This window comes from Coturnix japonica, chromosome 4 (genome assembly GCF_001577835.2).
Source record: "Coturnix japonica isolate 7356 chromosome 4, Coturnix japonica 2.1, whole genome shotgun sequence".
Classification (NCBI taxonomy): domain Eukaryota; kingdom Metazoa; phylum Chordata; class Aves; order Galliformes; family Phasianidae; genus Coturnix; species Coturnix japonica.
Window position 1 is genome coordinate 48685459 of NC_029519.1, and position 16724 is coordinate 48702182.

General features: G+C 39.5%; 2 long non-coding RNA genes across 5 annotated transcripts in view; one reads left to right on the forward strand and one right to left on the reverse strand.

Annotated features, from left to right (window-relative positions):
- Positions 1-513: 513 nt before the first annotated feature.
- The window catches only part of LOC107313567, a 62926-nt gene continuing 46715 nt past the window's right edge, over positions 514-16724 (forward strand). For 3 of the 4 annotated variants that reach the window (XR_001555060.1, XR_001555064.1, XR_001555063.1), the window contains exons 1-5: positions 514-615; positions 3240-3410; positions 3723-3811; positions 8668-8752; positions 10500-10628. This is a non-coding gene — a long non-coding RNA (uncharacterized LOC107313567). The remainder of the gene's footprint in view (positions 616-3239; positions 3411-3722; positions 3812-8667; positions 8753-10499; positions 10629-16724) is intronic. The other variant, XR_001555062.1, reaches the window with a different exon arrangement.
- LOC107313568 overlaps positions 12569-16724 on the reverse strand; it is an 86489-nt gene continuing 82333 nt past the window's right edge. Inside the window, exon 4 of the long non-coding RNA XR_001555065.2 lies at positions 12569-13881. This is a non-coding gene — a long non-coding RNA (uncharacterized LOC107313568). The remainder of the gene's footprint in view (positions 13882-16724) is intronic.

The window sequence follows — 16724 nt, forward strand, 5'->3', positions numbered from 1 at the left end:
GGGTGTTGGGTCTTTTTTGTATTTACTTAAAGCAGCCAGTAGTGCTGTAGGATCACTGTTAGATCCAGACTGTGCAATTTAGATTCTTTTAGTTCTGAGGTTGAAAAGCCACATTCACAAAATACCTGACAATGCCATGAATGACATTAGGATTGCAGTGGGCTATTGGAAACATTGCAGTACTCCTTTGAATCAGTATCAGCCAGAGGTTTGTGCTTTACTGCAACTTTGTCTATCATCAGTGAACAATGTACATTGTAATTGGTTCTACCAGGTCCAAATATAGTCTTGGAAAGTGTAGGTCAAATCTGGTATTTTTCTGCCCAGCTTATTTCAGGGAAGCACAAACTGCTTTAGTTACAGGCTCTTTGCTGTCCCTGTTACAACAGTCTGCACTTCTCAGTTATCAGTCTGTCAAAGCATTTTTGCTCATGTCAACAAATACATGTCGATTGAAGGCTCAGTTTTGCTATACATGCTGAAAACTGCCTATGATTTCCTCTACAGGTCTACACTGAAGCCATTATGTAGTGAGAAATATCTGAGAGTAGAAGTCCTGTGAAGTTGTAACTTGTCCAGATTGCTACACTTCAAAAGGATGGGCAGGAAGAAAAGGTATGTTTTTTCTTTTTAACACAGTTTGGAAACAGATGAGTACTTAATCTCTTGAGACTTAACATATGTTAGCACGAAGCAGTGAGCTTGTATGCTTGTTGCCCATTTCATGACTACAAACTGAAAATATTTTGACATCGCTAGCCAAAGTTTGATAAAGCTCATTATTGTCAGAGAAGCACCCAGGATACTTGCCATGTTGGCTGCCTTTCAGTGCATCCCACTGAATATCATGGTGCTCCCCACTCAGATGTTTCCAGAGACCATTTTGTGAACACATATAACAACTTGGCAAAGTTTCCTTCCACTGAAAATGCACTGTCTGCATAAATCCCATGGTACTTTTCCTGCCTCTGTAATTTTCTTCTTAGGAAACCATTCAGTGCACAGAGTATATCTTCTGCGCACATTCAAATGGTAAAAAGAAAGAAAACAACAACAACAAAAACTCTTCCAACAGCTCATTTTCAGCTCATATTTTATGTTTCAAATGAGTCTGTGGGTGTCGCAACAGCTGTAGACTGTGCAAAGCAGAGCAGAAGTCACTCTTGATTTAGTCTGTGGTGTGATTTTGTTCATTCTTCCACTGCTTCCTGAGAGCAGCATGTCCCTGTGTTGTTTGAGTGAGATACCAGTCAGCTGGCTGCTCTTCCCCCAGCACTACTCTCAGCCATGCCTCCCCCTGCAGACAGCAACTTCTGTGATAAAGACAAGTTTTTGGCTCTCGGTGTTCATCAAAAAGCACCATTCCTCTAACAAATATGTTGGGTCTCTGATGCGTGTCCAATTTGTCTCCTGCACAACACTCTCCTTAGTTTGCTGTTTTAGTGCAATGGGATTGGAAATAACCAGACTTTAACTATACCATGTGGATGAGCACACATTACAGAAACCAGAACATATCAAAAGTGCATTATTATCTGTGTTATGCAGACGAAGCAGCCCACGAGAGACAGCCTTTTATCTGCTTTTGTAGCTTACCCCTCTCTCTTATGTACTCCTGGTGGAACTAGAATCTTGCTCTTACCCCAGAGATCTTCCACTCTTTGGCCAACTCTACAGGGGAGAAGGGGTCTTAGCCAGGCTGAGGTGAATGTTAGGCAGAAAAGAAGAACAGAAGATTCTGATTTCTTACTGGCAGCATGAGGAGACTGTTAACAGCTCAGCAGCCATCAGACCTGGAGGTCAGATTGCAACTGAATAACTGCAAAGGCTGCTGATATGGAATTACACTAGAATGAGTATTTCTAAGTTAGGGGGACAAAAGCTGCTATCAATAAAGAATAGGGTTGTTTTAGTTCTTAGGGCATTTAATGATGTACCAGCACATAGTAACTGCACAAAAAATACAGGCTGAAAAAACATGAGCTTAGTTTGGAAGCTGCTCTCCTGCTAAATTATGGGGTTTTGATCCTGACCTAAACTGATCCCACATGTTCCTGGATTCTCCCAACATGAGTGCACAGTAAATCAACCATAGCTTTTGCTTTTTATTGCAGAGAATGAACAGAAGAGTTAGGAAACTTTGGCATCTGTTTATCACGTGGCTTAGGATTGTTTGATATCTTTTTAGCTTTAAGGTTTAAACATAGTTTAGAACAGGTATACGAGTTCAAAACATCTCTGTTGGTGTACAAAGTAGTCAACTGGCATCAGTTTACAGAAAGTAGTCTGAGGTCCCCCAAAACACTCACGTTTCAGAAACATTGAATGCCTCCACAGAGAAAAATGCTATTATTGATTCTCCAAGTATTATCAGATTCTGCTCACAAATATTTTACATTACTGACTGCATGAAGTAGTATTGAACAATGAAGAAGTAGTAATGAACAATGAAGAAAAAAATATCAAGCAATTTTCTTTCTAGTAGCTGTTGTTTTAAAGCAACAGCTGTTTTATGATGGAGTACGCTCCTTCTGCTTAAAACTGTGCATATTCCCTGTGACATTTCTACTCTTCTAAGGCCATCTCATTCCTCTTTTCTTGCTCCTTGTTGGACCAGCTTCAGTGGCCACATTATAAGCAAATGGCTGATCTACAGCATAGATCTTAGCCTTTCCTTCTTAGCTCTGAGGCTCTTTGTGTTTCTGTTCGTGGGCACATTTTTGTCACAGCTAAGCTATATTCTTGGACTCAGCCATCCCAGTGGACCAGATTCCCCCTTAGCAGCATCAGCCTTGCAGCAGGATCTTTGCGAACTGGCTGCCCACACAGCCCCATTGTCATGTGGGCTGTAGAGTCAGCTTGTCTGAAATTTCACATGGTAATTAGCAGGTAATAAAAGTTAACTGCCCCATAAAACCACATGGAAGAACCGCTCTATTGCAGGCTTGTCTTACCAAGCTGTCCTCTTCCTGCCTGCTTGATTTTTGGGTGGGGGTGACTAACTGAGGTCGTTTCGGCCCTCTTTGTGTTTCTGTGATAAGAGCACTGGTGTCCCAGCTGTGGTCTGCAAGGCTCAGAGGACTTCTCTTCTGTTAGACTGGGTTGTAAGAAGTGGATCTGAACTAAATACTTCCTACTTTACTTATCAGGAAAAGGAAGAGGGGAGATATAGAAGGATATAGATATATGGATATAGAAGGCACTCCAAAGTTATCCTCTGACACTAAGTTGCTTTCTAGGTGTCATGAAAAATGCTTCACCTACTGATACTGCAAAGCACTGCAGCACTTAAATCAGCCAGTGAGGTGTGAAGATGTCAAGCATGGACCGAACAGCAGACCCACTACATTGGCTGTGATTCAAGATGGCAGAATGGGAAGGATGATTTTTACTTCTCTGTTCCATTAAGGGTATATAGTATCTTTATGGAGAAATGGAAAATGTCGGCTTTTTGCCAACTTGCTAACAGAATATCTATCCCTGTTGTAGCTTTAGGGTTTTTTGCTTTGTTTTGCTTTTTTCACTGTAGTGCCTGCCAGTACCTTATTTTATCAAATGTGTTTTCTGTCTCATGTTTTACTTCTTTATGTGTTTTCTGTCTCATGTTTTACTTCTTTAACAATTCTATTTGTTCCCTGTTGTTTCGGGTTTTGTGTTTGTTTGTTTGCATTTTCCTTTTATTTTTTTATAATCTACGTGACTAATATTCCTGTCTTCCTCAGTGAATATCTTGTGGGTGTAAGTATATCTGCACAGTGTTCCTGGGAGATTTGTGAAGGAGTTTAACCTGATACAGAAGACTATTAAAATGGTGAGTGGGAAAAAAACAAACAGATAAAAGAAATCACAAAACAACAACAACAAGAAGATTGTTCAATGACTTTTTTCCCGTCTTCTGGCTTTTTCCCCTGATTAAACCACACCTTTGGTCCTATGTGGAGCCAGGTGTTGAACTTGATAATTCTTTTGAACCCCTTCTAATTCAGGATAGTCTGTGATCTTTGCAGTACGGTGCATGAAATTAGACACAGTATGGCAGCAGAGGGCTTCTACTGGGGCTACCCAGATGAGTGCGGAGATAGCTTCCCTTGTAAGTTGTGTTCTCATTTATACAACTCAGTGTGGTATCTGAAGCTATTTACAATGTGATATTGTTCATACCTGTCCTGTCTGTGGTCCACTATAACCCGTGTATCAATTTCTAAGGAACTGAAGTATGATGTAGTTAAGCTTGTACCAGCACTGCAAGACACTATTCATCTCTCCCTCTTTCTACCTTTTTTTTACTGCCTGGAAGCTTAGCCTTGTTCCTTAAAGAAAAACAACCTATTCGGGACAGTGCAAGAAGAGTTCAGCTTCTCTCCTCTTGTAGCCCTGATTTTCTGGCAGTGGAGAAAAGCAACTGTGTGGGGAATGTCTCAGTGTGAAAGGTACTTTCAGAATGAAGGAGATATTTCCAATCCTTGTTGTGGGATTGCTCATTTTAGTGCTAGTAATGCCTGCAGACACGTTAGGGTCTCCCCTTGGCAGAAGGGGTCAGAGCTAAGTGTTCAGAGTGCTGGAATCAAAGCACTTAGCCTCTTGTGTTGCTGTACATGGCCATTCTGCTTTTAGTTAAAACCCAGTGAGCTGTTACGCTGAAGTCTCAGCAAGGCAGCTGTGAAGGCAAAATGCATGCGCGAATGCCTTGATTAATAGCATCTCCATTGACAATGGCTGTATTATAGCCATTATAAGGATTGTGGTGTTTCTCTTGCACTAAAAGAAAATGATGTGGTTGCAATTAATGTAGAGGCTCTTTGCTGAAGTTGTGGACTCTAGGAAAGAACCCAAGGGTTTCTCAGGCTCTTCTGTTATAAAACTAGACTGCTTTGCACACTCCATGGCATATATATATATATGTATGTATATGTATATGTATATATATTATGTATATTATATATATTATATTATGTATATTATATATATTATATTATGTATATTATATATATTATATATTATGTATATACATAAAATGGGCTTATCCCATTAGTAGCTGTAAATGAGCAAATAGCAGAGTGACATTGTTACTCTCCTTGCACATTATGATTGGAACTGTCTTATTGCTTCACATCGGACCTTATAAGTGCATGACAAAATCTCACCAGGCTCCACCTTGAGCTGTAAAAGGGGTTCAGCAACTTCAGGAGCAGACTGGGGGAAAAATAGTTAGGAGTCTGGATCCCTGACGCTTTTCTGGTACAACAGATGCTTCTGCCAGGCCATACAGTGCAGTACTAGCAAAGACACAGATATGATTTAGCCTTACAAGCCCAGCGAACAGTGCTTGTTTTTCTATACTGACTTTGATTTCTCACTGCCAAAATTTATATTCTTTTTCCTGCCTGCGATGACTGAGCAGGCAAATAGTCACATAATTGTATGGTGGCTGTAAAAGATATTTTCAGAATGAAAATTGTAGCAGTCAGGATTAAATTAGCAACATTTCTTAAGCATTTGAATGTGCAACGTGTGAGTAGCACAACTATTTTCCATTTAACCTAACAGAAATGCAGTATGGTGACGGTATAAAAGACTGGAAATTTAGCAAGTAATGGAGCAGAAACACCGTTCATCAGCCCAGGGTGGAGGTTGTAGGCTGGGTCAGGTGTTCAGCAGCAAGCCCTCTCATGCACTCTGTTAGGCCAGGGAAGGTAATGAGTGTCTCTTCTTCCATTCATGCCTTTTTGGATGAAGGCTATAATACTTGACAATGTCCATTCAGTAAGGTGTCTTTTCTAGGAGAATAGTCAGTCTGTCAGGAATTCTTCACAGACCAAAGTGTTCCCAAGGCAAACCTATTTTTGTCTGTCCACATTATTCTACAGACATTGCTTCTGTAATCTTTGCTAAGCACATTTGAAAACTTTAAATATTAGCTTTGACAATAATTTCACATGGATGTGTTTGAGCTCAGCTTGGTTCAAAAATTTCCTTATCACTTTCCACTGTAGAGAGTAAATATTCAGGTAAGAATAAATTATAGAGCTAAATCAAAGATAAATATCTTTCAGTCATGTATTTTGCCTCACGGCTGGTTGTTCCTGAAGACTGTTCAAAGACATCTTTTCTGAGAAATACTTCCATGACTTCAGATGAAATAACAAAGGTACATACGGACAATAAATACCACTAGCATATTACTAGCAGCTTCTGTTGCACATACCTGAAACAGATTTCTTCCTGGCATCAGTGATTTTCTAGAGATATGTCTCAGTGGGCTTGAACTGAATGTTCAATAGGTTTTGAATGAGGGAAAAAAAAGTGCCAGGGGAGGTTAGCATGTGTTGTATGAGTATCTGTTTTATAACAGTCGTGGTTGTCACAATAAACATGATTAACATCTTTTTCATCACCAGACACTCTCTTAGTTCTTCATATGGTGGCAAAGATGAATAGGGAGAAAACTTCATCCTTCTGAAAAGCTGAGAATTTAAGACATTTCTATCGCATAGTTGCAGTCTGTTGACTGATTCACACGAGTGCGCTCTGGCCAGTAGTGCTTTCCTTAGCAATGATTTTTAATGTGCCAGCCTCACTTTTTCCTTAGCACAGTCCCATTTCTTTCAACAATCAAAAGAAAAATAGGAATACTTTTTTCCTTTAGCAAAATTTTTTAGTCTGTGGGCACAGAGTAATTCATACAAGTTATGCAGTTCATAAAAGATAGGCATTACTTTTGTTCCAAGTTCCCCAAAAACACACGTTAATGTTAATGTCTCTCAGTCTGGCCTGTCACTACCACCCAAGCACTTATAAATCACTTTCAATTATACATATATTTAAACTTGGCTTGATTTTGGACAAAGCTTCAATGAAACACAGCCAGCAAGCTCTATAACACATCTGAAAATAAACCAGATAACTATTGGTTATCCTCCACAGATTTTCTCTTCTGTAGAGCCGCTGCTCTGACTGCTGCCTGATTTAGTCAGTATCGATTTGGTCTTCTCAGACTGCGCTAGGTTATTTTTCACAGCCATCCATCTTGCCCGTCAGGCGTTGTTTATCTGGGGTGATGATTGCTTACCCATTAATTAGCAATAGTGACTTAGATGCATGTTTTTTTGTAGGTCTGTATATTTTTAAAGAGGCCCGGACATTTCTGGGTTAAGTTGCATTTCTAGCTCTGCTTTTTGGATATCTGCTAGGTAACAATTGTAAATTTGGGGCTGTAACTTACGAATAATCATGAAGTTTGTTTGCAGGCACATGCAGATGATCAAAATAGACAGGCAGAATTGAAATGCAATGTTTACCCTTTCTCAATAAGTCAGTTTGTGACTTAAAAATGTTGTGGAAGTAGTTAAGGGTTTGTGTTTTTTATACCATGACTCTTGAAAACTCTCCAGACTTTATATGGGGTTGTGTGCTATGATCTGCAGAAATATGTATGGCACAGTCATTTATCTAAACTGACCAAAAAAAAAAAAAGAAGAAAAAGACTAATGTCTGTGCTTGAAGCTTGACATGTGAAGATGTGACAAATCAACCTCAAAATGTGGAAAATCTGTATTCCCTGCCTCAGTGAACAAGACTTGCTGCTGCTTCAATGCAGTATTGGGATTATGTATAGATGCTTACTGAAATTAGATGTGGTTACATGAAGTATTAAGTACTTATCTTGTGTAGTATTTCAGATCCCATTTGAATGTGACATCAAACTTATTATTTGGAGCCAACCATGAGATACAGTTCACAGAAAATAAAACCAGTATTAAAGAAAAGGACACATGATTTGATTGGACTTTGCAAAGACTAAGACAATAAATTAGTAAATAAAAAACACTGCTTAAGGGACAGTATTGAATATACCTGATGATAATGCCAGCACCAAACTCCATGTCTCCAACCTGCCATAGCCTTTTTGCTGTTGGAAGAGGATGATGGTTTGCCGTAGTCTAAAGTAGTGGAGATGGGGTTTTATGTTTATTTGCTTTTTCTTTTGTTTTAGCCTTACACAAAGCTTTATAAGTAACAAATGAGACTGATGGTGATGCAAATTTCCATGAATGATGAAGTAACTAAGTGATTTCTATTAGTAGAGATACCATCTATCAAGCAAGCAGATATTATTGCTCTATTGATTTATTCAGACAATTTTTGATGGATTGAATTAGAGACATTTGTCTTGTGGGCAGACTTTAAAGATGATTGTAATTCTTACTATGACATCTTCACCAGAATGATCTGTTTAGTATCTGTTTACAATTAACAAGAAAATCCAGGGCCAAATGGATAGTGAGAGTTGATTGATTACTCTGATCTATAAGGAAAGTAACTGCCGATGGAATAATTCACACCTGTACTCCACCAGAGCTCACACCTTACAGTAAATAGGTATGTTCAGGTAGAACCTGGGAAAAGGGGGCCTGAGAGATGTTTGGCTTGAGCAGGCACTTTCTGTTAAAGTCTGCTAGCTCTAGTTGAAGTCCTTGAGCAAAAATAGTTGTTATATCCCATGCTTCCAAAGAAGTGATGTATGCCTGGAATCCTACAAATTCTGCTGCTGTAGAATGATTCAATTCATTATTTTCCCTCCCTTCAGGACAAGGTTTTTAACTGAAAGAGAAAACTGGCAGATGTTCCTAGCATTTGAAATGTATTTGTCTGTTTTCTGTCTTGTAGTTCTAAACAAAACGAGACCAGTCCCTGAGTTACAAGATGGGACATGGAGGAGTGACACCACTGTGTCTGCAGAAGAGTGGGTGAGGTAACCTGGAATCTTTCAACCTGCTTGTGAAGGCTAATGTCAAGTAGCAAACAAAATATGAAACTGCCTTATAATTTACAAAATAGCTGTTGAACTGTGGATGTAACATGGACAAGGACTGTTATACTTTTAATGCTTGAGAGTTTGGCTTGTTTGTGCTGATTGAGAGGAATGGGCTGCTTGTAACTTCATAACCAGCCCTCTGCATCCAACTGTCTGGCCAGTCTTTCCTTCATCAGCCTTGGAGATGGATCAGAAGTTCCAGCTGAAGTTGAGACGGGTTTTAATCACCTTGATTTCCTATGAGGTCTATGAGCACTGAAACTGATTGGAAGGAAAAGGTTAACAGTAGTGCTCTTGTGCACAGAAAGCACTGTCAGAAACCATCAGTTACAACAAGGGTTTGATGGGAACTGTGAGGCCAGCCCATGTCTCCATTTCCAGACTGACCACTGCAGGTATCTACAGCCAGGGCCAATGCAAAGGGAGAGCAGATGATCAGGTTATTGCAGTGAGTGGAGATATAGGGGATGAAGAATAAAAATAGAAGAACTCAAGTTTTGCTAACTTTGCTGCTTGTGGAATACACATTTTTATCATAGGAATTAGGGAATAGCCTCATTGATAGCTTTATTTGTTTTTTTGTTTGTCTGTTTGTGTGTTTATTTGCCACAGCATTTCCAGTGCAAGATTCTTCTCACTGATCTAGTTTTCAAAGTAGATATCAGTTCAAACTCTGCATAATTTTCAGGTGTTTTTTTTTTAATGTGTTTGTTTGTTTATTTTTCTGACCTAATATCACTGCTGCAGAAGATTTATTATCCTAAGTATGATCAGAGATTCCAGGGTTTTCTTTCATGTTAAGGACATTTATTGCATGTATATACATAATGTTAGTGGAATGAGGGCATAGTCAGTACATGTGTATTGCCTACTGGGATCAAAACATAGCCAGGCTTATATTTTACTGTTTTTGTGTATGTTTTATGACCCCCTGAGCTGTTGTCAGCTGACTTTGAAGATGGTCAGAAGTGAAAATACCAAGTAACAATTTTGTGAGCAATCTTCCAGCATACCGCAGCTGAAGAAGATAACGCGACAGCTTAATTTCTTAATTCCTTGCATGTCTCTGCAAAGTGGACAACATTCTAGAAAAATACTCCTTCAGTGTTACTGATAAATCCATGAATATAGAGCCAAGTTGCAGCCAGTAAACTCCAACTATCATGCTCAAGCAGACAGATCTGGGGGCAGAACATCTCTTGAAGTCCAGGAGTTGCTTTTAATTGTTTTCCAATAACATTTGTTTTTTGGCCCTTGAATAAAAGGTGGAGGTAATTTACTCTGTTTTTGTGGTCCTGTGCAAAAGGAGATGTGCTTATGTGATAAAAACAGACAGTGTAAGACACAGCAGCCTTGAGTGAATTTCAACTTTCAACCTGGCTGGTTAGTTATTTGTTCAGAGGAGGGAGAGAATAATAAAAGTTATGCATTACAACAGTGAACAGTTGGCTGAAGCTCTAATCAAGAGACAAAGAAAATTATGCCTAATGACTAAAACAGACAGCAGGTTGTACATTTGGACCATGTGATGCATTCCAGTTAACATGAAAGACAGGAAATACTTTACATGTGTTGCCTCTGGGGAACAAGAGAAGATACGGAGGTCAAGCGTGGTTCTATGACGTTTGCTGATAAATCTTTTCAGTGGTGTTTTTTTTTTTTTTCTTTTTGTTTTTCTGAGCAGCGTGGTACTGCCTGCAAAGCAGTGGGAAGATCAAACAGCCAGCTGCTCAACATTGGTCACCGCCTTCAGAGAACGATGAACACATCAGCGTGGCTGAACGCTGCTGTAGATCACCCAGCACACACAGAGGTAAGCCACAAATGACCTTGAGCACTGTAGCAACAGCGCTTGGCCAAGACCAGCAATAATGTTAATCTATTATCTGCCAGTGCAATCCAGCAAGCTACTGGAAGCAGGCTTACAGACTGGAGGCTCTGGAGCAGTTATTAAATGCTTATGTTTGAAAACAATAGCTCATTATTGTTGGCTAATTCACAGGCTACCAAGGATTACAGTCCTTGTTCTGAACATTATCATTTAATAAAGAGTAGAAGTGAAGGAATGTTTCATGCCATTGACGGATTTCTCTTGTTCAGATATTAAATTTTTTTATTGTGGTGACACTACTTATGATTTTCTATATGACCATAGTAAAAAATGAACTCTTCTATTTCAGAATAAATAAGGTGTCTAGACCTTTAGGTTACAGAAAGTGAAGAGAAAGATATAGAGACATGGGAGGTGAATTTCACACTGGATTTTTTCTTCAGTAACTATAGACATTTCAAGGTATGTGGCTGAGCTCTTTGGGCCAAGACCAAGGTTACAATTCAACTAGACAACGTGAGTGGTCTTTTCCAACCTAAATGATTCTGTGATTCTGTTTGTAAATGGAACTGGTCTGTGGTGGCTCCAAAAGTCTCTATGCCACTATTTGACCACCATCTGCAAGATAGTATCAAACTCTGACTCACTGTCTCCCATAGCACAGCTTTGGGCTCCTGTTTGATCTATTCACAGTTTAGGTGAGTGGATGTGTCAGGACTTACAGTGAGAAATTTAGTAACGTTAGATTCCCAGTGGACAATTTTCCTTCAATTCATTTTTGAGACATTTTGATCTGTCATACAACAAATCTTGTGAGATTTCTGATTCTAGTCTGCTTGGAATGTAGATATGCACATAAAAAATTGTGATCATACTATACTAGAAATGGTTGGTTCAGAATATATTCTAGAAAAGAAGAGACAGGGCAAAAAGAGGGTGCATTTTTTTCTTGATTTCTTCAGAAACTGAAAAAACCTGTTTATTGTAAAACGTGCAAGTCTTTTTCCTGTGTGCTTTTTGAATGCTGTAGTAGTCTATGCAGTTTAGAAATAGCAGGGCTAGGGCAAAGAGAGGACTTTATCTAGGATTTCAACCAACTGCAGCTGGAGATCTTCTTAAGCAGCCAGTTGTGTGCTGAATTTAAGCTCAGTCCTGTTTCATCTGTGGGCAATAGCAGAACTCACAACACTTTCAACATTATCTGTTCAGGAATGCTATCCTTGGCTTGGAGGGCAATTAAAAATCTGCTAAGAAACACAGAGAATAAGCAAAAATACCTTTCTGAACTCTGAATTTAATCTGAACAAACAACTGTCAGAGCATCTTGTCACCTCAAAAGGTACAAATTAGGTTATTCTCCCAACTGTGTGTTGTTTGTATAGGGAGTGACACTCATCAACAAAGCTGTCTGTGCGTATATGTATTTTGAGTCTTTCAAGAGCTAGTGACAAGGTAATTGCTTGATAGATGCAATATGTTAGGGGATTGCTATCCAAATAATATGGGAATCAATATTTGGTCACATAGTTGGCATGTAAGCAATCTGTCCTTAAATTGCGTTTGAAAGCAACAAAACCAGATTTTCTCAAGAAAATAACTAACTAACTAAATAAAGTTGCATTTGCATGTGCAGTGGAGAAAAGCTTCCACTGGCAGTAATGTATTGTGGTCAGGTTTTTTAGAACTGCTGAGTAACTTATGCCGGACGTGCTGAACATACTATACGAAGACTCAGCGTGTGTTTGGCTGGTAAAGCTTAACTGTATTCAGACATGCTTAGTCTCCAAAAGGGAACGACTCTTGAAATTCCAACTCAGTGAGTTCAAACTGGCACTGCTTGGAGTGGCACTGAGTTATTGAACAGGAATGGTTCTGTTAAGATGAGCTTTTCAGAAAGCAAATAACACAAAATTAGTCAATGCTGTTGAAAATGTCCTTTATTGCTGCGCTTTGGTCTTCTTGCATTTTGCTTCATAGTCATAAACATTTTCCATTGATAGTATGGAGAGAACAACAATTTTATTTTTCCAATTTGATTAATTTTGAGCAAGATTAACAGCACAGCATTTCCATAAATCAGAAAGAAAGGTGGCATCAGTGATGAGGAAACTTGCTTCAGTTTGGCAGATTTTACTCTTTTAGAAAACTCTCTAAGTTGTGGTTTTGTGAAAGCAGTTAAAAGCAGTTCTGATGTATGAGGTAGTTAATATGATAGAGAAAATTTGTCAATACTTGATTTTAAATCATTTAAGATGACCTTTGCACCTTTGCAGTCTACTTCTTGTTAAGCCAATAAATTAGAAGTGACAGTCTAAATTGTATTAATACAAAATATAAGTAGGCTTAAATGTCTGTGGAAACCACATTCAGATTTATTAAGCATATCAGTGAAAGATAGCTCTGCAATACTTTCACTTGTATTTTTTCCAAATCAGAGAGGATTTTTATTTTATTTATTCTATTTATTTATTTTATTTATTTATTTTATTTTATTTAAACAGACATTTCCCATCCTCTGGAAATGTATTTGAAAGCATGTGTTCTGCTAAGAACTGACACACAGGACCACATCCTAGGAGCCTATTGGAAATACAAGATGTAGCATAACATATACTGTTAGCACACAAGAGTATTTGCAGTAGATCCTCTTTTAGGGAAAAGATTTGGTGTGGATTATTTTGGGCAGGACTTATTTGTGTAACCACTTTGTATAACCCAGGCCAGGAGAGATTCTGCACTCCAGCCCCATGCCATCAGCACATAAGCAGCAGCACATCCTTTGCCATGGAGAACAACTGATTTTTGTGGTCACCAGGGAATGGGGGATGCATGACAGCAGTTGCAACAGCATAGCCACATGCATGTGGTCTATGGCTGTGGCTTGCTCATGAGTGAGATGCACTCTCAGGTGCAAGGGGCAGCAGTGGCAGGATCACTGGGGAAGTGTAAGATGGGGTGGGCAGCTGAGCAGTTTTTTGTGGCTGCAGTCCCACATCATCTGGTTATGTGAAGGGCCCTTCAAAAAGAGTGGCAGGTTGCAAGCAGCAAGCCCACGGTTGCTTGATGAAGGTTGCTGAAGCTGGTGCCTCCCACGCACACATCTCCAGATGGTGCATTTTTCTTTCTGACGGTACAGCCCCAAGGCTGTTCTCATTCAGGTTAGGTGGTGTTATCAACTGCTAGTCAGGCTCTTGCAGGAAGTACTTCAGAAAATGATCCTTGTGTTATTTTTGTCCTGAAAATGAGCCACAAATTCTGATTTAAGACCACATTGCCCATCTTTTAGGAATGGTTTACTTCACCATGGAGAAAAAAGAAAAAATAAGTGCAATTTTTATCTGAATTTATTACCTGCTACTTTTCTTCATGCATTAAATATGATAGCAACCACAAAATAACCAGACTGGCTATATTGTGAAGGGGAAAAACTTGCTAAGCCTTAAAGAGGGCTCACACATTTAAAATAAGTAGCAAAAAGTTAACTTCTGAATGTTCAAAGGCAGGAGCTGGTATACAAGGGAAGGCTGTGCTGGCATTTTGGCTTGGAGTTTAACAGCCCATGTTTTCACTCACAGTGTGTATCTGTCAGTTCTGCTTTTGCAGAGCCCTCAGTCCAGATAAAGGGGTAGCAGGGTGTGTAGCTAAAGTCTGTCTCAGAAGTCAAGCTGCCCATAGGGAAGAAGACAGTTTATCCAGATATTTGGATGGGATGAGTATTTGCACTTGAAAATCATCTGCATCCATATCCTGGTTGAGCCTCAGCTGGGACATGACCAGAATACAGGAAGAGCAGGCTTATTAAATCGATGTTGGCACCTCGTAATTTTGAAGTTTTTTGAGGGCCTGAAGCAGCTGTTTACAAGGCACCCTTGTTTTCTCTCATTTATTCAATAAGAGGTAAAAATAGTTTAGAAAGAGAAATCATCTAATCAGGCATTCATAATGAAGTATTATTGCTTGTCCCATATGTTCCCTTCGGACTGTTGCTGTCATTTATTAACTCAAGCATGTGATTTGTAGCATCCTTTTTGGGAAAGTGTCCTACTCTCTAACATCCTTTTTGGAAGGCTGTTTCCAAAATCTGCCGTGAGTCTATTCCTTCAATGTACACACACATTTCCCTTACAGCAATTTCCCATTTTCTTTCTTGGGAAAAGAAAGTTGGGTGCAAAAATTGCACATAGGTTGTGGTTGGACTCGATGATCTTTAAGGTCTTTTCCAACCTGAGCAATTCTATGGTTCTATGATTCTACGATTATCTTTTGCTCAGTGCCACTGCTGCTGCTCTACTTAGGAAGTCCACTTGGCTGGACTTAAAAAAAAAAAAGATAATAAAAATTAAAGCCTGAACTTGTAGCAATGCTCTTGCCTTTGAACACGGTTCGATGTGCTTTCCTCTCTAGGAAATGGTTCCATGCTATCCAACTCTCCTTCCATTATCACCTAATTTTTCTACTTGTTTGTGCTTTTTTTATTATCCATATATGCTACTTCTTGCAGACCACAGAAGAGTGAGACATTTCCTTTTACCCAAGCTGTCGTCTTCCTGCCTCCCTCTCTGATGACCATCCATAGCCTCGGTGCTGTTGGCACAGGTCCCCTTTTGTACTGTGCTATGCCTAGCAACATAGAAAACCTTCTATGGGCCTTCTGCTTACACTTCCAAAAGTTAAGTTGCAGTTTTTGAGCTCGTAACAGCCTCTGTGACCTGCCTGTGTTTTTGTAAATGTCCCTTTTGCCTGTCACAGCTACTGTGATGAGAATGTGATTGTTTGCACAGTGTCAATGAATGGCCGGAATGTGAGAGAAAAATGATCAAGAACAGCATTTTTCCTGTTTTCTTGACTCTGGGGAGTACTTGCTATTTCTCAGCAAAGAAAACAATGCTATCTGAAATGAAAAAGCAATTTCTTCTAACTAACTCTCAAACATTTTAAAAGAACTTCTCAAAAAAAAAAAAGAAAGAAAAAAGTTCAAAGTTTTCAAGGAAAGCAATTTATTTATTTGAAGATTATTTTTCAGCAGTGTAGTTTTTTAATGAAAGTCATGATATTTGATTAATTTCAATGAATGTCCTTCTCAGCAGAACTAGTGTCTTCTTATCAGTCAGTCATCTGGCAGGTCCTCAGAACTATCCTAATAGAGGAATTTGCAAATTGGAGACTCCACGGGGAGCTTTAAATAAAGCACTACATGTGTGTTGCAATCATCTGTGCTGAGGGAAGCCCAGGCCATTAAAGCAAAACTAGATGTACTGCTTCTGAAGTCATTTGGTTCTTCTCTGTGTCTGAACATAAGCAAACCTTTATGCCATGGCAGAATTTATCTTCTATAGTGTCAGTCTGACTCCTCTGCTTCAGACAAGTAAGATATGTAATGTTCATCATAAGAGGAAGCTGTGAGTTGCAAAAATTAAGATTCATAGCCAAACTTCAGAGAAGCTCTCTGTAGCAGAATTGCTAAATCACAGCCTGAACCAGTGGTGGAGCACCTGCTGGGAAGGCAGGGCCAATGAGGAGAGCTCAGGTGCATGCAATGAACCTGAGTGACTGGAAGGGGTGGAGCCAGGATACACCCCTTCCCAGACCTCATTTAAGGGTTGGCAGTGGAGGTGAGGGGATTTTGTTGGTGATCTCTGTGTGGCTGAGGTCTTCCAAAGGAGAGCAGCTTTTTTATACTGGCTGGCACCTAGTCCTTGGTGTGTTTCAGTGAGCCTCAGCTCCAGTGCAGAGCACCGGTCAACACAAGGTGCTCGCTGGATTTAATTCCAGTTGTAGCTGGGGATACAGGCCATGTTGTAATTTTGGGCTCAAAGCCCATACGGGCTTTATGGACCAAGCTTGCAGTATGATCCTGTGAAAAGACACCAGGTCTGTTTCTGCCAAAAGTGGGAAGCAATGATTTTTACCGTTTTTTCCCTTTAAACTGTTGACACGGTGCTAAATTCAGTATGCTGAAGGTGTTTCCATGTGTCACTTCTAATAGCATACAGGTGTTGGACAATTTGAGATTATTTCAAACCTAATTTTCCTAGAGTGAAGATGCAAACAGTTACACTAGAAGCAGATGTTGGGTCT